Below are 6,000 nucleotides of genomic sequence, written 5' to 3' on the forward strand. Positions count from 1 at the left end.
GAACACTTTGGAGCAAAAAATGGAGTCCCGATTAAGGACTCTCGCAAAAATAGAGTCTCATGTACTCAACACCATCATACCCGCACATGAAGTCGACATCTTAGACTATCCAAATAGCAAGCAAAATTCATTTGGGGGTCGCTTTTACTACTTAGCATTTATTTGTTTTAACTTGCTTATGTGTTAATTTCTTGTTTCATCATAACTAACTTAATATAGATGTTTGGATTTTGTTACCTTTAGTTAGAAACAACTTTTATAGTTGCTTTAGCTTTTATAAACTTCATTTGGCAAATTCTTTTTAAACACTTCATTTTGCACCATTTTTAAAACCACTACATTTATTAAGTTTTGTTCAAACTTGATAATGTCTTACAAAAATAATAATAATAATATATATTTTGTTCTAAACTCTTATTTTTCTAAAACTTTTTCTAATGGGGCACCTTGTCAGTCAATGAGCAAGTGTCTATTTTTTAATTACTTTTTTTTTTAGCCATGGATTTGTCTAAATTGATCTAAAGAAGTTACTCTTTCTTAAATCTTTTTTCATTCTAATACAATTAGCAAAAAGTGCTTTTAAAATAAAAAATCTTTTCCAACTTTGTTACTAATTACTAAATTTTTAGAACTCCTCTTTCTTTTAAAAAATTAATTAACCTAAGTTTGGCCGGTTAGCTGTTTTAACAGATTTTAAAGAATGTCTTACCTCTTTCCTTTAGGATAACTAGAACCTTTACTTAGAATCTCAAGTTAAGTAGACCTGAATTGAAGTCAATTTTAGTATTACTTAGTCAAATATTTAGGTGACGATTTCTTAAGTTAGTTATTAATTTGGAAATCACCAATATGTTGTACACCGTTTGGATCTTGAGTTAAAATGGCTTATATAAATTGAAACATCCATGTCCAAACTTAAAATCAAATCCATAAACATCAAGTCTTGAAAGAGAAATCAAATTTCTAGAAACTGAAGGAACATAAAGAGTCTGTAATAGATCAAGGTGATGTTTAGTCTCCAAGACCAATCAATAAGTCCCCATGCCTTCAATTTGAGCTTTCATGCAATTTCTCATGAATAAGAAATCCTTATTTGGATTTGTAGTTTGGATCGTAGTGAATCCATGCAACATAGTGGATACATGAGTTGTTGCACCAGAATCAAGCCACCAAATATTATTAGGAACTTCTACTAAATTTGATTCGAAATATACAAAAGCACTAAATGTATCCTTTTTTTTTCAAATGAAGCTTTATGTTTCAAGCAATTTTTCTGATAGTGTCCTTCCTTATTACAAAAACGACACACATTGATGCCTTGAGTTCCTTATGAGTATCCTATGGAACATTAGTAGGTGCTTTCTTTTTCTTAAACTTGTTGGCCTTCACTTTAAGTCCTTTACCAGCTCCTTGACCCATGAGGTTAATGAAGTGACCTCCTTATTTTTTAAGTCTTAACTCCTCTTGAGTAAGCATATTGGACAATTCACTAACATCCACTTATCCTTAATAGTGTTATAGTTAATTTGAAATGGTCCATACTCAAGAGGCAATGAGTTCAGAATAAACTGAACTAAGAAGGTGTCATCCACTTTCATCCCCAAGGTCCGAAGTCTTGCTACAATATTAGTCATCTCGATGATATGGTTTTGCATAATATGCAATCCATTAAACTTCATAGTCTCAAGTTCAACCATTAGTGTACCAGCGAGAGACTTATCAGCAGAACGAAAATGTTCTTTCACAAACTTCAAGTATTCCCTGGCACTTTCTGTTTGTGGAATATACTCTTAATGTTGTTAGCAACAGTCATTTGCAAACATAAGACTCAATCTGTTAGAGCGCTTGCATGATTTATGAAAAGACTGCTCATCCTCACTGCTCTTATCAATAATGGCAGTAGGTTTGCCATTCAGCATATCCAAGTCAAGATCCATCATACCTAAGTGGAACTGGACTTGTTCATGCCATTCAGAGAAGTTCAATCCATTGAACACAGTAACAGACGAAGCATGTGAATGAAGAGGAATTACTGCAAAATAGATATACATGCTCACAAATCAGAAAATAATGTGAATTCAGTAAAACGATAAAAATATATCGTAATTCTCTTTTGGGTAGATACTACAACACATTATCACAATTTAAATGCCATTTTTATCTTTAATAGGTAATTGAACAATTTTTATCAAACATATACGACATTTTTGGATATACAATAAATGTTTGACTAAAATATTAATTTACCTCATAATTTTCACTTACGAATGATAGATTCACCTTCGGGTAAATTCTTGGGTTCTAGCAATAGTGAAAGTCAATTTATCTATTTATTTTTTAATATAGACATTTAATTAACCTTCATAGATAAATGACAATTTTATGAGTGCATATGTTTCTTAACCATACTAGTTTGGCCACTTGGGTGACTAACAAACTATATAATTTACAAATGCACACATAATATTATAAATTTTTGTGCATGTGAATAATTTTATACAATTTAGTTCGGCCACTTTGGTGACTAACAAACTATAGAAACATAATACATGCATCAAGTGATCATAAATATGATATGTGTGGACGTTAATTTCTCTGATTTGGTCACTTTGGTGACTAACAAACTATACAAATACAAAACACGCATAATATCATAAAATTTTGTGCATGTGAATAATTTCATACATTTTAGTTTGACCACTTTGGTGACTAACAAACTATAGAAACATAATACATACATCAAGTGATCATAAACATGATATGTGTAGACGTTAATTTGCATGTGAACAATTTTATACATTTTAGTTTGGCCACTTTGGTGACTACAAACTATAGAAACATAATACATGCATCAAGTGATCATAAATATATTATATGTAGACGTTAATTTCTCTAGTTTGGCCACTTTAGTGACTAACAAACTATAGAAGAATAATACCATGCAACAAGTGATCATAAACATTATATGTGTAGACGTTAATTTCTCTAATTTGGCCAATTTGGTGACTAACAAACTATTTTGCACAAAGTATACACATATTATTTATTGTTTAGTATAACGACTACTTTAATTTATCGCACAATTTAAAAACAAAACATAATTATTACATTATGGGAAGATTAAGATTTTTCAAAATTTGTGCAAATTAAACTTTACTAACAAGACTTCATTAACATAAGAGTCCAAACACCTTAAATAGTCAAAGTACAAAATTAGGTACTACAAAAGATTCAACATAATTTGATTGGACCATTAATTCATTAATTTCAACCGTAAAACATGAGTCTGCGTTATGATATTAATTTAATACGATACCATGAATTGTTAAATATAATATATTAATGTATGATTGTTTATTTAGAACACCTTTTTTGTAGCCTTTCTTTCGACTTTCAATGGGCCACTATGAAACACGATGCGAGTCATTAAACAAGCAGACAATTATGCACGATGAAGCGTATTTCATACACAAAGATTATCATTTCAAATAATTCAGGCTCTGATGCCACATGTAAGATTTATGTTTTCAGGATCTTGAACACGATAATTTTACATAGAAATCGTTAGGGGTACATACCTGATGTGAAAGACATCATCATAGAGAGAAGCGGAAGCGTTAGTCGTAAATTGGTTTCTACCTCCTTGCCGTAGCTTTACGTTACCACAGCCGTCAGTGATGGACTTATTGTAGAGAATATGTTGTAACCCTAATGGGTGGAGAGAGGACCAATTTATAGAGATTATGACTTAATCTAGTACGTCCATCAAATAATCAATGTACGAACGAGATCTATTCCTTATTAAATATTATTTATGGTATTACTTGGGTTACAAAAACATTCTTTGATGGTCCAATTAAATGAATGATATTTCAGATGTATCTAATGATGTAACGTTGGAATATTGCTTAATAAACCAATCATTTATTGAAAATAAATCATGATATATCTAACCTTGATGTGCCATTAATTAATTAAAATTAAATCTCAATGTTTTCTTCAACCTAATTTCTTATAAGAAATCTTATTTTATTTATATATAATTGTGAAAATGGTCTGAAAAATACTCTAACTTTGATCGAAATTGTTGTTTACGATACCAAACTTTTATGGAGGACCTTTTTACCCCTCTGCACTATTTAATAGTGTATTTAAAATGTATATATGTGCCCACGTGGACACGTTATTATTTTATAATTATGCAATATTTATGATGTCCACGTGGACATATATATACCTTTAAAATACACTAGTAAATAGTGTAGGGGTAAAAAGTCCTTTCCAAAGTTTGGTATCGTTACTGCAATTTAGGTCAAAATTCAGATATATTTCAGTCCCTTATCCCTATATAATATATAGCTACTTAATTATCAACATGCTTGTCATTTTCGATTTGGCAATATACCATTTCTCTAATCACTAAAGATTGTGGTCCAAACCACTGACACATAAACCTCAATTAGTGGTGATAATAGCATTATAATTTTCTCATAATCTTCATGCTTAATTCCTTTGGTCAGTAATTTGGAGACACTTTGGGTTAACCCTAAAAGTCCTAACACAATTAATAAATTAATTATCCACATTGAAGTGGATTTAGACCTTAATTAGAGATGGTACGTAAGCCAACGGATAACATACGTGTGAGTTAAAGTAGGTATTATTTTAAAACGCACAAACCACCACTAATATAATCAGACAAAACTATTAGTATAAACAAAGAGGTGATGCTAGTTTACTACTACTAACTTTTTTATCACTAATGATGAAAACTATTAAGTCTATTTTTATGGGATAGGGGCCTTATTTTCGATAGTTTCTCAGTTCAAAGAGAGTTTAACTAGAATATGATAGAAAGAAGAAAATTAGGAATGCAACAAAACTTCCTAGCAGTCGCTCGTCCTCATAGCTAATCGGTAGTCTCACTCAAATATGCTTAATTTTGATGGGATTCGGTGTATAATTAGTGATGGTATGAATACATCCCAGTAGAGATTAATGAATATATAATGACTTACATTCATCCGATGTTTACACCAAACTAATAGACCGTAAAGCAAAATGTAGGTAATGAAGAGAGAATACAATAGGATGATGATGTGCTTATCCTTTTTTAACCAATCAGGAGATGTTTTTAGAAAAATAAATCGACAAGAAGAGAAACATATATATGTTGGAGTACCATAGGGGGAGAGGAGGGGTGTTGAGTGGAGAATTTGACAAGCTTAAGTCAAAACACACTTTCCCCTAAGTTCTTAACTTTAATTATTTGAGGTAAAAAATAATAATATAGGGTTTCTTTTTATAATATAAAATACTCAAGGTTGTTTTGTAATTTTTGCTTCTTTTTCCCTTGTTTGACTCTTTTAATAACTTTGGATTGATGTTTAGATATGTGAGGACAAGTGACCCGATTTTCAAAGTGACTAAATGCATTTTATGGAAGTTTGAGTTTTGAATATTTGATCCGAGGTTGGAAAGGTTAAATCGAAGTTTTGGTGATTTCACTAGTTTCAAGGGTTGATATATAACCTAGCTAGTTGGAGATTTAGTACGATTTCCAAGGCTTTTGGGGGCGTTTCGGTGATTTGGTTTGAATTTAAAGATTTTCTTAAATTTTGAGTTGATCACGGTCAACATTTGGTCAAGACAATTCTGAAATGGTGATTTCACGATTCCAACATGTCTGAAACGTGTTTGTGCTCGGAGTAGGCGGGGGGGGGGGGAGAGTGACATTTTATGGAAGTTTGAGTTTTGAATATTTGATCCGAGGTTGGAAAGGTTAAATCGAAGTTTTGGTGATTTCACTAGTTTCAAGGGTTGATATATAACCTAGCTAGTTGGAGATTTAGTACGATTTCCAAGGCTTTTGGGGGCGTTTCGGTGATTTGGTTTGAATTTAAAGATTTTCTTAAATTTTGAGTTGATCACGGTCAACATTTGGTCAAGACAATTCTGAAATGGTGATTTCACGATTCCAACATGTCTGAAACGTGTTTG

Source organism: Solanum tuberosum, unplaced genomic scaffold, assembly GCF_000226075.1.
Source record: "Solanum tuberosum cultivar DM 1-3 516 R44 unplaced genomic scaffold, SolTub_3.0 scf00431, whole genome shotgun sequence".
Lineage (NCBI taxonomy): Eukaryota > Viridiplantae > Streptophyta > Magnoliopsida > Solanales > Solanaceae > Solanum > Solanum tuberosum.